General features: G+C 41.9%; 1 protein-coding gene across 2 annotated transcripts in view; it reads left to right on the top strand.

Moving 5' to 3' along the window:
- The first annotated feature begins 746 nt into the window (after nt 1-746).
- The window catches only part of ZNF385B (zinc finger protein 385B), a 375,248-nt gene continuing 356,760 nt past the window's right edge, over nt 747-19,234 (top strand). The window contains exon 1 of one of the 2 annotated variants that reach the window (XM_074338711.2): nt 747-1,386. The gene's annotated coding sequence lies outside the window, so the exon portion shown is untranslated. The remainder of the gene's footprint in view (nt 1,387-19,234) is intronic. The other variant, XM_074338713.2, reaches the window with a different exon arrangement.

Below are 19,234 nucleotides of genomic sequence, written 5' to 3'. Positions count from 1 at the left end.
AAAGCTCTAGTTTGGTGTGCATGTGTGTTTGTCAGATCCCAAGCCCACCCTGGGGAGCAGCACTGGCTTTCGCTGGAGTCTAAAATATTTACTCTGGAAGATTATGCCAAGACATTAACAGCTGCTGGATTAATTATTGATGGAGTTAGTGTCAATCATCTGAGAAGAGAACCAAAGAATAATATTTTAAAATCATCTGGTAAAAAAAAAAAAAAAAAAAAAAAAAAAAAAAAAAAAAAAAAAAAATCTGCTAACACAGCTCTCTTGTCGTTTATTACTCTTGCATTTCGCCAGCCAAAGAAGTAATCTCAGAAAACTGCTCTTCTAAAATTATTTTTCCTTTCCCCTTAAATGTTTTCTTTCCAAGCTCTCTCCCTTTCAGAACTCAGCACCGTGGCTATGTTGGTACTGTTTTCAGAAGATGCCCTACATCAAGGTAACCGATGCCATGTTTTAGTTTTGAAAACTTAAATAAACACGGAAAAGAAATCCGGAGAAGCAGGAGCCCCCCACACACGAGTCTTTCAGATCCGCGGCGAGGCTGCGATCCCTTTAGCTCTGCGGCCCTGCCCGGCTCCGCCAAAAATGCCAAGGCTGCTCAGTGTGGTCTTCCAGCCGAGAGCCGGTCAAAGAGGAAAAACAAATAGTTGGACTGACGATATCCAAGAAGAGAGTTTCATGCTGGCTTGCCTAATATGTGAAAGATCCGCCCCACCGCGCCGCCTGGCATCCCGGTTTTGGGACCTCTGCCGTTGCCAAAAATGTTTTCAGCTGCCGGAGCCCGGAGGGCGAGGACCGCGAGGACCCCCTGATCCGGACCGAGCCTCCTGTCGCTCGCTGTGCGCGCACGCCTGGAAAGGCGGGATTTAAAGGCGGAGATACTGCGGGAGACTCTGCAGTGCCAACGAGCCCCGGAACGGTCCCGCCTTATACATCCTACTGTGTGTGTTTCGCAAGTCCCTGCTTGGTACACCGTCACCAGCTTCGACGCGCGGGAGTGGCGTTGGCGCGTCCAAAGCCCGGGGTCCTTGGCCAGGCCAGCGGGTCGGGAGGGCTGCTGAGCCCGGCCCGTGTGCGGCCCCCGCCCGGCGCGCCCGCGGGCCGCAGGCACACGCCCCTCACCTGTGCGAGAGGGCGCGCAGGCGCTCAGCGCGCGGGCCGCGGCCGGGAGCCTCAGCCCCGCGTCCGCAAGAGTTGGACAGTTCCGAGGCCGCGCCGGGCCGAGCTGCCGCCGCCGCCGCCACCCGGGCTGCGGCAGATCGCAGGACAGCGTCTGCGCGAAGCCCCAGCGCAGCTCCGGCGGGACCGCCGCAGCCGCCAGAACGTGAGCAACAGCTTCCCGGCTGGAGCAGCCCCTGCCCCACGCGCCCGCGGCCGCGCGCCGAGGTAAGCTCCGGGCGCCCAGCCCAGCCCAGCCCGGCGCCTCCGGGACCGGCGCCGCCTTCCCGCCCGTCCTCCGCCCGCCCCCTCAAGGCGAGCCGGCACCTGGGCGCGCAGCCTCAGGGAATGGCCCGGAGGCCCCCTCCCGAAGGAGTTTACACTTGTCCTGCGGTCCCACTTGTAGAGGAGGACGCCCCGATGCCGCTTTGCCGGGGCTGTGGGTGTGAGGCTCCTGTGAGCCCCTGGAGTTAAGAGTGGGTCGTGGAAGCCAGAGGAGCGTAGGAGTCCCCAACGTGGGCTATGGGGCTCAGATTCCCAAGGACGGAGGGGAGGATGGAGGCGAGAGGACAAGGAGAATCCCCCTCTGTCGTGAGCCGCAGTGCCTTCGGCACCCCGGCTGGGAAGTTTGGGGCTGGACGTCTCCCTCTTCATTATAGGGAAAGCGGTATTTGGGGGAAGGAGGTGTGGGAGGAAGAAGCAGTCGAAGCTTGGGGTCCCAAGAGAGTTCTGCAGCTGAATGAAGGTGAAACGGGGGCAGTGAGGCAGAAAGAAGGTCCCAAAGTTTGCACTTGCTGGGATCCTTGAGGGGGGTCTGGGCTACCAAGCGCTGGGTGAAGGTGTCAGCGCAGAACGGGAGGGCACTGGGGCTGCGGAAGGGACGAGGAGAAGGGGAGGGGAGGACCATCTGTTTCGCCACTGTTATTTGCGGGGGCTGGTGGAGAGGGCTGGCAGGACGATGCTTCCCCGAATGCTTTCCCAGGCTCTGGAGGACAAACAGTTTTTTATGGTGAACCTGGGTATGGGGAGTGTTGTGGTCCTTCAAGGAAAATAAATTGCCATCAAACGCCGGGCCCTCATGGGTACAAAATAAACACAGTTTTGGAATGCTCTCAGAAGTTCTTGGCTTAGAGTATGTCTCTTCATTTTCATAGAGATGTGGTTTGCTGTCTTTCTGGTTTTGCTTTGCTCAGGAACATCGCACCAAGGTGAATGCAACTTTGTTAAGATATAGCAAAAGATGCTCAAAAAGAAGAGATAAAACATTTGTTTCATAGAGTCCACCCTAAAGCTTGGAAACTGGCAGCTTCAGAACAACGTAAGAAGCTGTAGGAAATGCATTTATCAAATTAAAAAGAAAAGCTTTTCGTAAAGTCAGTAAGCTACATCTTAGATAAAGTTAAAGATTTTGGCTTGAAACAGTTCCCTTAAATATTTCAGGGCCCGATTTCACCAGTTTTCAGAGTCATTTTATTTTATTTTGATGCCATATGTGTATTGAGTATGTGCCACCCCTTGCTTGTAATAGATAAATGCCCTTAATAGAATGAATGCAAATACTGCATTGCAAGTTCTGTTGTTACTTGAGGTTTCTAAGATGGAAAAAAAAAGTTTATTTGATCGAAGTGTTGGTTGTAGTTCAGATTCTATATTCCCATAAATCAAGCATTTGTGGATTTATAATTTACATTCCTGCTCATTTCCAAGTGATTTGAGGAAGCTTGGAATGAAAACCACAAATCAAATAGCTATTCTTGTAGCTCTCCTTGACCTCTCTTGAATGCAGTTGTAAAAATGCTTTTGAGAAGGTGAATTCTCCTAACAAAGGAAAAATTACTGTCCTCTCTGGACTCATCCTAGTGATATAAATGTTTTGCAGTATCATTCCATATGTACTTCATTTGCATTCTGTTATTTTACATTATGTAAGTAATGATGTCTTTATAGAAGTTTAATAACCACTGAGTAGCACCTATAGTAAAGAAAACAATGTTGATATTTTATAGCATTTTACCAATATACAGATTCACAGAGCAAAAAAAGAGAACAGTGAGCTTAATGTATCCCCCTTGAACAGAGGCAGAAAGGAAGCCACGGGAGGTGTCTCCTCTACAGTCAAACCAGAGAAGGAACTGTCATTAGTACTTGTCACCCAAACATGGCCAATTAGTGAGACCTGTCAGCAGTTGGAGCATAACTTTACAAAGTGTAACTATTATATGAAGATCTATCAAAGTATATCAGGTTTTCTCAGCATTCCTTTTCTCAGGCGAGTGACCCGGCTCAGAAAGAGAAAAGAAAAAAAAATTCTGCAAAACAAACACAATTCCAAAAGTGAGATGTCTACATTGAATAATGCTGTATGGAGCTTTCACCATGGAAGAGAAAAGAATCTTAAATCCTTGAACTACCCTCCTCCACTTCAGATTTTTTTTCTTCTAGCTGTGTTTGAAGATATCATTGCTTGATTTTTTAACAGCAACAATTTTTATTTAAAAAATACAAGCAATTAGTTTACTTCTCTCAGGAGTGACTGCTTCATTTGTGAAAATCTTTAACATATAAAAGAGCAAATTTGGGTTTTTGCTGTTCCTATAAGAGCCTGTGTCTTCAAAGATCTAAAGAACAATGAGCATGTTTATCTCAATTTCCCACTGCTTTTTATTTGCTTCTTGGTTTCATTGTGACACCCCCCAACCCCACCATTTCACTATCTCTATTTTGTTACCGTGTTTCCCTGAAAAATAAGACCTAACTGGAAAATAAGCCCTAGCATGATTTTTCAGGATGACATCCCCTGAACATAAGCCCTAATGTGTCTTTTGGAGAAAACCTCAATATAAGACCCGGTCTTATTTTCGGGGAAACATGGTACTTCCCTCACTCCTGTAGCTGTTCCCCATCAGTCTCAAAGGGTCTTTTTATCCTACTTTTTTTTTTCATTCTGCAGATTTCTCTTGATCCTCTTTGTTTTATAGATGATCTCCTTTTTGCATGTTGCTTTTTATTCAATGGTGTCCTTTTATTAGTACCAGATTATATTCTTAAAGTAACACCCCTATCTCTACTTTCCCTCCTAAATTTCATATTGACATTTTGAACCACCTACCAGATGGCTTTACATTACTCTTAGGTGATTCAAATCTAGGGGCTCTGAACTCTAATCAACATTTTTCTCCTTCCATGAACAGGGGTGACTATTACTTTATGTTTCTCCCAGTCACCCAGGACCTTCCCAATATCTTTGCTTTCCATATATAATTCACAGGTAAATCCCAGAGACTCCATTTCCATGATTTCTCATGATGCCTGCTTTTCCATTTTTTGATTCCCGTGGTGATGTCTTTATTCGGACTCTTATCTCTTTTTAGAGACTACCATGATGTCTTCCTGACTAGTTTCCCATCTCCAGTCTCTTCTCATTTCCAACCCATTTACACTTGGTTTGCAGAATAAGCTTCTTAAAGCAGAGCCAAGTTCAGTCAACCGGCTAATAAACATTTCCCCGGTGCCCTACCAAATGCCATGTAAACCTCTCCTCTGAACTTTAAGACCCTTTGCAGTCCAGCCCCAAAGCAGCTCCACATTTTTTACTTTGATCTTACAGATTGATTGACTCATTTGTTAATTTACTCAATGGATAGTTGAATGCCTGCTACATGCCAGGCACAGCTGTAGGTAATAACTATAGAAGTGCCTGTGCATTGAATTAGTGATGTTTCACATTTTATTTTTCAATGGTGGAAATCCACTCTTAAAATATAGTATTGTATGGTTGAAATCAGGTCCCAGAAATCCCTTCAGCCTCTCCTCCCTACCCTTAGTAGTCTCTGAGGCATCATCAGTCATGAGACTTCTTGAAACAATTAAAAAAACACGGCTCTAGGCTGAAGGTAGTGTTCCTTTAACACAGCAGGCCTCTGAGCTCTGCATCTTTGCTTATGCTGTTCCCTCTGCCTGAAACAGGCTCTCCCGCTTTCCCATAACCATTTCTGCCTGTCAGAGAGTCAGTCGAATTGCTACATGGCTTCTTGATCTGCCTGTGAACTCAGTTTTTGCTTCTCTAAACCATTTTGCTTGATCTGCTCTTGGAGCACAAGTCAGGTCTTCCTCATACATACGTGTTTTCTATATTCTACCCTAAGGGCACTGCGCCCACACACCTAACCTCGGGCATTCATTTCCAGAAATAGCCAGCTCAGGGCCTAACATATCGTGGGGCATTAACAAATCATTTAATTAGATTGAATTCTACCTAATTCTCTGTCCCCAGCTGTTTGTAATAGCTCTTTGTTTTAACTCCTCAATTCTGTTCTTATAGTAGATCCAGGCCTTCTTAAACTTGTATATACATTGAAATCGTGAGGAGAGCTTATTAAAATGCAGATTCTGGGTCAGCAGGTCCAGGATGAGGCCCAGATACTGCGTTTCTAACAAGTTCCAAGGAGATGTTGAAGTAGCTGATCCATGAGCTGCGCTTTGAGTGGCAAGGTAGTAGCTGATACTTCACAGGTTTGGGATTTTCTGGCTGCCTCTGCCTCTGTGCCAGGTGATTTTCCTACAGTAAGTGTTTGCTTTGATATTACTTTCTATTTTGAATGTGCTTTAGGCTTTGACATGCTTCCCAAAGCTAAATGGAAGATATGGTGATTCCCTTGTATTTTCCCCTTGCTTTGCTGACATAGTATTGCAATATCTAATTCTCTCTATTGTATTTTTCTCTGGCCAGTTCTACTGCTTTGTTACAATTCCTTTCTAATTTTCCCTTTATTTTCAGATTGTGGCTGTTCTCCTTTCTCACTCTATTATGACTTTTTCTTTCCTTTGCTCTCTCTGGTTCTTGAAATTCTCTTCAAATGCGTTGGCTGACTCCCTGCCCCAACTGTTTTCCTACTGCTTCCAATTTTTTTCTCTGTGAAAGGAGTACTGAAATAGGGTGCTGGAGACTCCAGCTCTCATTCTGCCTTTCCTGCTGGCATAAGACATTGGGCAAAGCTGTTTCTTTTCTGGGCTTCTCACTTGTGGACGGAGGGTGGGGATTACACAGCTCCCTGCTCCTGCACTAAGATGCCCTGTGGGACCTTCACGTAGGGCAGAAGGCGCAGGCTGAGAAGGAAGCAAGGCTCGCTTGCTCGTGCTGGTGTCGGTGTGTGCCCCCATCTACTGTTTCTGTCCTAGATAAACAATTTGAGCTTTTGTTGTTCCAGCACTTCTTGCAGCAAGACTACTATTTCTTTCAAAAACAACTACTCCTTGGCATTTGTGAATCCAGTTGTTTTCAACTCTGGATTCACATTAAAATCATTTCAGGCACTTTAGAAGAAACAGTCATGTTCTTAGCTCATCTTGAGGTAATGATTTGATTTAGAGTATTTTTAAAATCTCCCTCTGTGATTCTAATTCCCAGCCTGGGTGGAAAACTATAGCATCTGGTCTGTAAAGGCAGGGTGGAGTGGTGGTTAGGAACATAGCATTGTGCTGACTCAAACCCTGGCTTTGCTCCTTACCTATTTCATTGACTTGTGGATCTGTGAGATGGGTTGCCTGGGTTGTCGTGAGGGAGTTGTAAGAGCCAGCAGTGGGGTACTGTGCACACCGGGGTTGTCCAGAAAACAGTGGTGGTGGTTTATCATGCTAATCATTCTATTACAGTTTCGGTCCCTGAATCACCTACGGGTCATCTTGCCCTAGAGAAGTTAACACTCGCCTATCCCCTGTTCAGCTTCAAGATATTCAGTGCAGTATAATCCGTTTGAAAACAAATTTATGAATATATCTTTTCGAAAGTCAGTGGAAAAATACAGAAGAAGGTGTATATATTAATAAAAACCCATCACCCTTTATTTTTTATTCATTTGGTGCCACATCAACTCTATAATCTCATAAATAGCAGAGATGGATTAAAACACATATAAACTGATACAAAAAGATGACCAGGCTGTTATATCTACTTTATGAAAAATGACTAGCTCTTTAATAAAAGATAGTTCTATCCTCAACAACTAGAAATGCTTGAAATTCATAGGTCTAAGACTGCATTTTATTTTGGAAATAACTATGAATGTGCTAATCATTTACATTTCTGAGTTTATAATGGGAAGTGGAATTTTAAAAAAAGCACAGACAGAGAGACATCCTATCTTATGGAGGCTAATGCTGATCAACTTTTTCTCTTTTTGGCTGAGATTCTGGAATAGCCATTATGCTATTATGCTGCCATTATATCAGCAAAGCAAAGATTGGATAAATGAACATAACCAATATTAACTGAGGGCCCACATCCCCCCCTTTTTTCCTGGATGCATCTGAAAATAAATTAAAAGGGTGATCAGTAATTACAGTGTGCTGGCATACGTACGTAATCATGAATATCAGTGGCTGTTATGTCCTTTGCATGGGAAAGAACTGTGGGTGGGTACTATTGCTCACCCCTTTCTCTTGCAATAAAATATTCCATTTCTGCATTATTTACTCTTTGACCAGGAAAAGTATTTCTCAATCATATCTTCTCTAAAGTTTATTTTTTATATTGTGATGTGTGCTCTTTTTAACAACACAATTAAGGAAATGTTATAAAATTCTAAAAAGAACATTTGAGCTACGCTAAGAAAAGGCTCATTGTTAGAGATGATTTGCTAATTCTTTTTAAGTCTTTGCTTCAATATACTCATGTTAAGATTGTGTAAAATTCCACAGAGAGCTGTGATTTTTGATGTTTATTAGTTAAAGATGTCAGTCTGCTTGTTACTTTATGTCATAAGGCTTTCAGAGTCTAGAGGCTTAGGCTCTTGGTCAGTTTATACTAGCTGCAGACCAGGTTCAGATTCTAATTCATCTCAGGTTTAATAGGTTGCTACTTCTGTGAATTATTAGCTAGGGATATGGAAATGACTACTGTTCAGCCAAAGAAAATTGTATATAGGGTTAAAAGGGATCTTTGTGCAAAATCCTTATTGATACATTAGAAAAATAAGAATCAGAGAATTTAGATTATTTAAAATTTGAGCCTAGGGAAATTGAACATTACAAAGTAAGGGTACAAAACTTCTACTGGTATTAACACTAGAATATAAACTTCCCATAGAAATTGTGTAGACTCTGTGATGGCCTTAGATTTGATACTTCAGAGGTGGGAAAACTTTTCCGCAAAGACTTTGGGAGAGGTATTACCTTATATGTTATAAAAAATATATAATGCTGAGTATAAGACTACAAAGTGTAAAATGCCATTGTGTAAAATTAAACATACTTATATATGAATACAGATATTTTGATTTTAGATATATGAAATATTTTTATTTAAATCAATTGGTCATTGCCCATGGTCTTAAATATCTGGAAATGCTGATGATTAAACACATCTCATTCCCTGCATGTATTGCCCTATGGGAGGTGGAAATTGTACAGCCTAATGGTTGAGTTCAGGGTCTGGAGTCAGACTTTGTGGATGCAAATTCCAGGTCTTCTACTTATTAGCTGTGTGATTTTGATCAAGTTACCCAACCTCTCTGTGTCTTAGTTTCTCAAGTCTAAAAGACAATGAGTGTACTTTTGATAGGATTGTTGTCAGGTAAATTGAGATAATACACATAACATATTTAGCAAAGTTTTTGATACCTATAATATTCATACAGTAGCCATCCTTAGATATTATATAGTTTAATAATTAATATTGAATACCTCATAGGTACACTGATTTCTTTGCCAAGAGAACTCTGATTTTTGAAACTCTGAATTTTGAGCCTTCGGTGTCATATTTACTGTGTATTTTTCAGTTATACCGGCGGTGCCCAAAAAATGTACACATTTTAAAAGATGTTATTATGTATTACTTTTCGAAATTGAATTGAATTACGGTAGCAATGTGTAGTATGACGTTCACTCAAAAGATGGCGTTAATCAAATGAATGCTAGCTTCATTCATTGTATTACCATTTTAACACAGTTTTTTTGCTTTCTTAAAATGTGTATACATTTTTTGGCACCCTCTGTATATTGTTCTTACCTACCTTTCCTTGCTTAGGAGAACAATGAAATGAAAGGGAGACTAAAGGTCTGGAATTATAAGCAATACAAGGATTCTTGAAAATTTGTAACCATGTAAAATGCAGGAAAATATTTAATAATAAAATGTATAACCTGGGCTCAAGAATTTTTGGAAAGACCAAGTGGTATTTAAATGTAGTTTAAAATGTAGCTTCTGTATGAATATGCTTCATGAACTTGGTACGCATGTATAAATCTGGAATGCTTGGAAGTGACCCATAACAGAGAGTGAACAGGATTATGTGACCAGGGTCTGTGTAAGCAGGGTGGACTCATTCAAGGACAGTCTCTTCTCAGGCACCTGAATTGTAGTTTAATAGTGACCCAGATCCTCCTGGGTTCACAGGCATTTATTTTAATACTTGAACTGGATTTTCTGTGTTGGAATTTAGACAGAAAAATAATGAACAAGAAACAGACATAATTGGTGAAGTACATGCAGAATTATCAAAAAGTGTAAGTCCTTATATACCTAATCACTACCTATATGGTTCTTAATGGTCAATCTGACTTTCATAGGAATAAAATCATCCAGACACAGACTGTGAAAGGTGAAATCTTAGTCTTGTTTCTCTTTCATAGATCTCTCCTTGTGTCCCATGCATGTCGTCACCAGGCTGGTCCTACAACCATTGCCAGTACAGTGATTATTGGACCTTAGCGTGTAAGAGACTCCCTGGAGAGCTTGCAAAAAAATGCAGATTCCTGGAATTCATCCTTGAAGTTTCTGACTCACCAGGTCTGAGGTAGGGCCCAGTATTCTAAATATTTTCTCTAAATATTTTATAAGTATCCCAGTTGATTCATAGACTGCACTTGGAAATTATTACTAGTTCTCTAGTTTAGCACTAGTTCTCAACTCAGAATGTACATCAAAGTTACTGTGGCCCTCAGTACAAGGCCAGTAAAAGATGCCGGGCTCAGTTCCTCCATGCTGCATTAGTCACAGGACACTCCTTCCTTTAGCTGCTCTGAGTCACCCATGTGGAGCCTGTCAAGTGTGCATTCTAGAGAACCAGACTGTTCTCCCGCTGCCTGCCCCACTGGCCTTTACCCACAGGCTTTAGTCTACCATGGTGCTCCATAGTGATGTGGGCCACCTACCATCTCCCCCAGTATCTCTGTGAACTCACCTGTGATATTCAGATTCCAGGGCCCAAATCTAACTCTGCTAAATGTCAAGGGTGGTAGTAAGAGGTGAGTTCTTGGAGCCAGAATTTCCCCCTGGCTCCCAGACGGTGATTGTGCCACAGTGAGGTCCTCTGGCCAGTACTCCGTGGAGCTTGCCTCTGCTTTCATGAGTCACAGCTTCAGACAACCCCAGTGGTTGTGGTAACCACATAGATGGCAGTGAGCATATGGCCGGTACAGAGACCACCATAACTACTAAATGTCAACAGTGTCTCTTCCCTCTCATGTCTCTAGGCTTCTCCTTTCTCTGCATGCTGAGAACAGCCATTTCTCCTGTCCTTGTGGTTGTATGGTGGGAAACACAGGCTCCTTTCTCTCTGGTCTCTTCCTGTCTTCCCTTGTCCACAGCTGCCAACTAAAAATCCAAGTGACTGTGCCAAATGTACAGATGTGATGGCTCACATTCAGACTGCTGCTGTCCTGGCAGACAGACCCCTTTAGTCCTTTCAAACCCTTGATGTCTTTCTTGCCTCCCTGTGTATGACTTACATAAGCAAGGTTTAAATTGTCGAGAATTTCACAGGTTCTTAGATCTGTTGTCTCCCTCTTTTGTTGCATTGGACAAGGAACCATATAATGTACTCTTGGCTGACATGGGGAATAGGCAACCTGATCTTTGGAAATATTTGATTTCTTGAAATCATGTTTCTGAATTATCAAGTTATTACAGCAAGACAAATTGTTTACTGTGCATGCATAACAATTTGGCATCTTCAGAGTGTACACTTCAATAGACCTATTTAAAAATGCAAATTATAGAATGTTTAGTGTTGCTGTATAAAACAATGGATAAATATGACATTACAAGTTATTAAGTATTACGAATACTCTGTCATTGATTATTTTAAAATCTAGGAATAGTGTACTATCTTGTTAAAGAACCCTTTGTTATCTATAAAACCTCAGAGAATGATTGAGGGTACAGTGGCATAAAAGTTGACAGTTGAGCATCTCCTCACTGCAAGGTCACGTTATGACAGATCTCTACATTCAGCATCTCTCAGCCCTCCTAGATGTCAACTTCTTTTCTCAACGAAAAGGAAGGCTCACTGGTAACTGAAGGGAATGGGGGTTGGTGAAGGTGGGTAACTGGCAAAAAGATATACCTACTTGGAAAATAATGCCGTAAATTGTGACAGGGAATTATACATATAGGAGATAGCAATGTCAGACCCTACAGGTCTCAAGAGATAATTACTGGTCACGTTGCAAGTTTGTTTTCTAACATTAGGAAAAACAATGAGAAGGCAATATCAGAATTGTTCCATAGGGATAATGGCGCTTATTTAAGAGGCCATCCACTGAACGGATTTGTAACGGTCTCTGGGGCTTATGCTGAGTCGGGCAGGTTGTACCGCTCCAGAGGCCTCTCTGTGTAGCCCACTTTGTTTCTGTTAGCCTTGTTAACCATGGTAAAGTGGGCACTAGGAGCATGATTTCAGTGCTGGTTGAAGCCCCTCTAAACAGCCCAGAAAGACACATTTAGAATCTCCCCACCCCCAGTCAGCCATTTCTTAACCACCTTTAGCAACAGCACAAGGCATGTATCTTGACACCTGGTGCCAGATAAGGTGGCTTGGAACAGACATGGCAGCTGCCTGCAAGTAGGCAGCTTGAGTGGATGACATGTAGACAAAGAAGTAAGTTCATTTTCCTGAAGGTCCAGCAGGTGCAACCAAATTCAGTGGGTGGGGTTATAGGGAGGCAGATTTCAACTCCATATGAGAGAGAACTTTCTAATGATTCAAACTGTCCAATGATGGCCTTGAAGTTTCATGCTTGCTCCAAGTTGAAGTACGTGGCCGATGAGAGAGTCAGCCACCAGAAATAGCATAGAGAGAATTCCAACAGTGAATAGGAGCTCAACTTGGCTGATCACTACAACCTGTCCCCTTCTTGGCATTACTGATCAAATAATTTGAGGAGTGACAGTAGGCAGGGCAGGTGGACATACAAGAAAAAATGTAGGTGAAAAGGTGTTCCTGGACTTCTTAAAAGACAAAAGAACAATTACTTCATCTTTTTTATCTACCCTTGAAAGCACATTACCACTTACTACGGAGCACCTACTATGTGCCATAACAGCTTCTCATTCAACAGCTCAAAGGTAGGCATCCCAGTGTGTCCCTTCTTAGCCAGAATTCTGCAGTTGTTTTTCTGCATCTTTGCTGACTTCCCAGGCTGCCCTGCATACCCATCATACTTGAGCTAAAGTCTTTGATAATCTTTTCTTTTCATATCATGTTTCCTGCACGGTGCTTGCAATATTACATTGTAATGATCAGTTTGTATTGATTTTTCTCACTAGATTGTAAGCTGTTTGCGAGCAGACCCCTTGGCTTATTCATCAAGTTAATGAGTATTCGAGAATCTGGCAAATAGTAAAAGCTAATGTTTATTGACTGAGTATTCGAGTACTCTTCCCCCAAAAGAAATACCTGGGATGACTTTTATCCTCAAATCAAGGAACGAAAAGGAAAAATATACGAATATTGTTTCTTCTCCCAACCCTACCTTTCCAATTCTAATCACCTCCTAATTACCTATCCCATTTAGTCTATTTCAGGAGAAGAGGGGAAAATAGTGAAGAACGTAAGTTGGGGGGGAAAAAAATCCCCAAAATTAGAGAAAGAAAAACCACTCCTTCAGCAGCCCAACGAGGTGTGTTGCCTTTGGCAGCACTAGTGGTGGGGTGAGAAGGAAATCCTGCTCCTGCTGTGAATTAGCTGTGTGACCAAACACTAGTCCTGTGGCCATTTGCTGTTTCTTCTCGGTAAAAGGAGGACTTTTTCAGACAATTTTCAGGGTCATAGTCAGGTCTGAAATACTGTAATTCATAACCTGTTTTCTCTTCCAAGGTTTCCTGAGGTCCTTTTCCTCCAGGTAGTAATCTCCTGGGTAATCAGGAATCCAGAATGATGATGAGAGCAGTGTTGGGAGTTAACATTGGAATAAAACTGTGTTCTTTGTGATCTGACACATCCGGACCGAGTCCCTGCTGTATGACCTTGCACAAATTATGAACCTATCAAGCTAAAGATTCCTCTCCTGTGAAATAGGCATAGTATTTTATATCTCATAGGATTGCAAGGACTCAATGCGATGACATATATGAAGTGCTTATTCTGTACCAGAAACATAATGAGCACTTGGAAAATGATAGCTGCTATTATTTGGAAATACTGTACTCCCCTCTCTCTCTTTCTTCCTCCCTTCTCCAACCCCTGGAAGACACCACATGCAAGTCCTGAGGAAGTTTCTCTGGCATGGTTTTATTGTGCTCTTGAACTTCATTTCTCCTCCATCTGGAATCAGTAGAGGACAGTCAAGGTCCCTTCCTGCCGAGGCATTCTTCTCATATGTATACGGTGGCCAAAAGAGCACCTCATTGCACAATGATCGGGAGTACATTTATTTTAACATTTGCATGGAAGATATGAATGTTATGCAGGAGACACTGGATGTGGGTGTGGCGTCGTCTATCTTAATATCATATAATGTATCACACCCAGATCAAGATTCCTTTATCTGAAAAAAGGTTTGACTGAGCAACAGCAACACAGCAGCTCCTCAATCTAACAATAAATAGACACCTTATAAAAATGTATGAAGTTCAGGTTGTAAAGAACAAACTGCACATACTGAGTAGTAGCATTTCTTATTAAAATAATTTTAAGTCCATTGTCTCCATATCGTCTATAATAGAAGCTCGTTCTATGGTTAGATACCTCAGCAGCCTGTAAACTTTTATATGAGCTTTTGAAAAGGGGTGATCATTTTACGAGATATGATTTTCTCATCTCACCAAATTAGATTATTTGAGATAGCATCCCTGGCTGTAAAATTTCAATCCTGAGTAAATCTGTACCTCTGAGACTCTGTGCAGCCAGCTAGCAGAGTGGAAATGGAGCGTAATAAATCTGCCCTGAGCCCATTTCTCTCCACACAAGTCCATAATTCATTCTTTGCTTGGTACCCATGACCACTTTTTCGTGGCTAATCATTCTACATCCAGGCTGGCTCCTATCATATGCAATACCTCCTCCTTGGTCCAGATTTCGCCTCTTGGCAGGCTCAAATGCTTCCAGGCTTCTTTCTAGAGCTGTATGCCATCATGGACCCTGGATCCAAGCTGTTCCTAATCATGCGGCAGGCAGTTACTCTAGTTATAGAGGGCCTTATTTGTTACAGTATGCTTTAAAAAAGATATCCTGTTTAAAATGGATTAAAATAGATAACTACATCTCTGGAACATGTCAGTGGCCCAGTGAGAATTTCAGTTGTTCTTTCCTGAGTCTCCTCTGAAGACAGAGAAGGAGCGTACTGCTGTGGAAAAGCCACAAGTTTCTTTATTTCAGTCCCATCCCCTTCATCCATGGGGAGTGCTTTTCCGTCACTCCCGTGGCTTTTCTCCTTTCCTCTGCTTCAACATTGCTTTGGTCGCATGGCACCACTGCCATCTGCTGCCACAAAGCCAAGAGTGGCGACAGGTGACTGTCAAGGAGCTTGAAGAAAAAAGAAGAGTTTAGGAACATTTCCTCTGACGTGGAATACAGGCAATCATACTGAACTGGGAATTAAACACACTGTTTTTAGTACTGTTTCCAACCCTCATTATTTTTGTGCTATTGGGCAAGGAGTTTATTTTTACCGGCTCTCAATTTTGTCATGCATGAAACAAGCAGGTATCCGTAGATGAATTTTAAGAGAGAAAATCCTATAAATTATGAATTGTACGGACATGAAAAATTGCCCTCTTGTTCACACTGCAATTAAATTCAATAATAACTTAGTGTCTTGAGATTACGTTAATGGAAGCTGGGACTTAGGAAGAAAGGTTATGGGGGGGATTATGCTCCCCGCCCCTCAGAATATATTCCAGAGGCTACTCAGAAATACCTTTGTGTAGAAGGCCAGGCTGTCAGCTGGAGCCTGGCTAGAGGGCAGGCACCTAGAGCAGCAGTGGGATGGAGAACAGAAGAACAGAAAGCTCAGTGCGACACAAAACTGACAGCAGAAGCAATGGCATGCTGTTTGAAAGACTGTTAATTGAGTAGCTCCTTAAACTTTTTTTCAGGATGCTTTCATTTAAATGTATTCATTCACATTCTTTTTAACACCTTGAGTTTGTGGAGCGCCTCCATTTCTCGTGGTTGTGTTTTAAGTACTTAACATGTATTACATCATTTAATAACGAAGTAGGTACTATCATTGTTCCCGTTTTACAGGTGATGACACTGATACTTAAGAAGTTGAGGAACTTTTCTAGGTCGTAAGACTGGTGACTGACAGAACATGATCTTGAACCCAGGCCTCCCTTGTCTAGTTTTATAGAGGAGGAAACTAAAGCTCTGAGAAGTTACCTAATGTGCCCAAAGTGGCAAAGCTCAGTAGTGGCAGAACAGACTAGGGTCTCACCGAAGAGAGCATTCCCGGCTGCTCAAGGTTGGTCCATGTACCAGCAGCAGCAGCAGCAGCAGCAGCAGCTCTGGGAAGCTTGTTAGAAATGCAGACTGTCAGGCTCCAGCTCAGATTTACTGAATCTGAATCTCCATTTTAAACCTTGAGGTGTTTCATTTGCACATGGAAGTCTGAGAAAGACAGTAATGAAGTGGAGCCATCTTCCTTCATAAAAATCCCTCTCTGCTGTGTGCTTTCATCGCAGAGTCAGGCCCTCTGGGTTCAGTGAGGGGCTGATCTATAAGGGAAAACATCCCCAACGTGCCTCGGGACAGTTTCCTGGATTTTATAAAACAGAAAGAGTAACCTCCCTCCCCCATCCAAGCATTTTGAGGAGCTATTTAGAAACACACAGATAAGCAAGATACAGAATGCTTATCTCAGTTAAAGCCTTTATACATTTGCTTCTGGGCAAACTCCCTTCTAATGTCATTACCTTATATCAGCAAATACCCCCTTGAAAATATGTAAATATAATAGGACAAGCCGGCAACATATTTGATTAGACATCTAGATGATTAGGGCCATTTAAATTAAATCTCATGCCTCTGTTTCTGCAATGACTTCAGGATACTAAGGCTGTTGGACCCTCTATGTTCCAAATTCTGAAAATAGCCATTCTAGATGTTTTACAAGAATATGGCTTTAAAATACAAACATAAAAGTAACTGAATTACCCCAAATTTGGGAAATAAATATGCTTTAATTATCATTTTGTTAGTCAGCAAGTCATTAACTTCTTCCAGGAGATGACTTTCCACGGTCAACTAAAAGTACGTGTTTAGTCACTGCTATGTGCACGTACGTCAGTGGGGAGAATATTGTCTAAGAAGAGAATATTTGAAATGTTCTCTTTTTCTTTATTCATCTTGCAAAAGAACCAGTTGGCTTTGAAAAAGTCCTGCCAGCCACACAACATGACAACTCTTGGTAGTACCAAGATAATTGAATGGGAGAGACAACAGTGATTCATTTTGTTCTAAGATATTCAGGACTGCGTTAAACATACTTGGAATTCTAGGGCACTGATATCAAGTGGTGAATATGGGATAATGGATGATTTAGTACTTGCATTCCTTAGGAAGTCCTTAGGATCCCCCAAGTGGGAAAACTCTTGCCAATTTCCTGGTGTGACCATCTGAAAGGGTCATTAGTGCACATATTGCTTTGCACATATAAGCCAAGAAAATGGAACAAGAGCTGCAAATCTTTACAAATAATGATGCGAAAAACATGATGCATGTGATAAAAGAGTCAGCAAGTTCTTTCACATGAGAGACAGATACAACATGCCCTTTTGTGTCATAACTTTATCTGTGTTGCCTGTCCCTGTCAATTTTAGTAGCACATGGCTCTCAGATTTACAGGTAGAATGATATCTTTGTTCTGGCTGTAGTGCCCGGGTCAACTGCCTTCACTAACGGTAGCCCATCCACTGCTGAGGCTGGCATTATATTACACCACATTATGCAACACTGGTTTTCTTGGAGTTATTTTTTTCTCTCTTCCTTGTCCTACATGCCTCACCCTTTTTCAATTCATTGCATTGTACCCAATCAGATAATGTGGCTCACCAAAGAATTAAATTGGGATGAGGCTGCATACTTAAGTAAATCTACGTCAGTATTGCTGCCAGATCCTATCATCTATGTGGAGAAAACTTTATAATAGATATTCTAGTTTTCTCTTCTGAGCATTTTAAAGCGTTACCACCTCTAGGGATGTTAGGGTCGTTTCTGGATTGAGAAAATCAGTTGGATCTGAGATGATTCATCTTGTGTGGTGTTGGGGTTATGGGCATGATGTTCCTGACATAAGAAGGAAGGAATATCACACGTATATGGATATTGAACATGTCACTAGGACAAGGTTACAAAGAAAGACAATGGCATAAATACATCTTCAACATGGTTCTGCAAGTTAAATAGTTTGTAGACTTTGTCAGTCCTTAGGGAGTTATGATTTTATCCAATGCTATGTGTATTTGGATGACCCTTTGTTATTAGATTTTTATTTTAGTTCTGAGAGGGCTAGAGCTTGAGACAAATAGTGCTAATTTTTTGCTCAGGCCATAATTAAACATCCTGTACGTTTTTACATGTCTGGAGAATCATATTGATTCTTGGTCCTCCCTACCCCCACCTCTTTGCACTATTGTTGAGCCAAATGGTTTGATCTTCTTATTCAAACATTTCTTTGACTGAACAATTACAAAGTTTTCACCTTGATTTCCTTCCTTTTTTTTTCTTCCTTTTGGTTTAAATTTCAAATTATGTTCCATGTAGAAATAACAACAATAATAGTAGCAACCAGAGACCATAGCTGCTTTACTATGTGGTTGTGTTTCAAGTACTTAACATATATCATGTCATTTAATACCAAGGTAGGCAGTATCATCATCCCCGTGTTACAGATGATTATACTGATACTTAAGAAGTTGAGGAACTTTTTTAGGTCATAAGACTGGTGACTGACAGACAGAACATGATCTTAAACCCAGGCCTCACTGACTCTATAACCCACCTTCATCATGAAAACCGTAATGCAAGAGCAAAATGAAATTTAAACATCATTAGTTCAACTATTGTTTTTACAGATTTAGAAATAGATTGAAAGGCTAAATGTCTTACTCAACTAGGTTACACAACTAGGAAATGGGAGAGGCAATGTCAGTTGGGTGACCATTTTCAAGGAGTTTATGCATGCATATTCTATTCCGTCTGATTGGGTAGCTTGGATGAGGTATCCTCTTTGGACTAATCTGCTTTAACAAGTATCATGGGCACACTATACAGAATTGTTCCAAATGGCTGTTACCTCACTCCCCTCTTGCCGGGGTTAAGAGGAATCCTTGTAGCTGGGCAGACACTACAAAAGCTGTTGACTGTATGGGGTTGTTATCTCCCAGGCTGGAAGCCCATTTCTAGCCAAACTCTTGCAAAGCTGGGAGCAAGTTCCTGCTAGGGAATTTTCCATGCTATTAGTATTCCTTCTCCTTTCAAAGTCAATCAAATCCAGAGTAAAACCAGTTTGCCTTCGTTGTTCTTTGCTCATTCCACTCTCCAGGCCCTGCCTCTATATTGAAGATAGATTGAGTTTGACAGATGGAAAACCAGCAGCAGTCCTGAGACTGGCTGCCAAATGGGACGGAGGAGGAGCTGATCTGATGGTTTGTGGCATTGAACTGAAAGGGTATGAACATCGATGCATGATGGAAGGCAATGAATGGGGACCCTCCTGAGGAAATAGTATATTTCGTCACTGAATGAGTGTGTTGAAGGTATGCGAAAGGGAGAAGGCAGCTACTGGACAAGGGGCTGATTTCTGTCATATACCTGTGTCATAGTTTAACTTACGTGATGGTGCTTTAACATCGTTT

The sequence above is a fragment of the Rhinolophus sinicus genome, chromosome 17 (assembly GCF_057876585.1).
Source record: "Rhinolophus sinicus isolate RSI-liver-muscle chromosome 17, RSI-T2T, whole genome shotgun sequence".
Lineage (NCBI taxonomy): Eukaryota > Metazoa > Chordata > Mammalia > Chiroptera > Rhinolophidae > Rhinolophus > Rhinolophus sinicus.
Note: the sequence above shows the minus strand (reverse complement) of the source record. Positions and strands in the feature narration are given on the sequence as shown.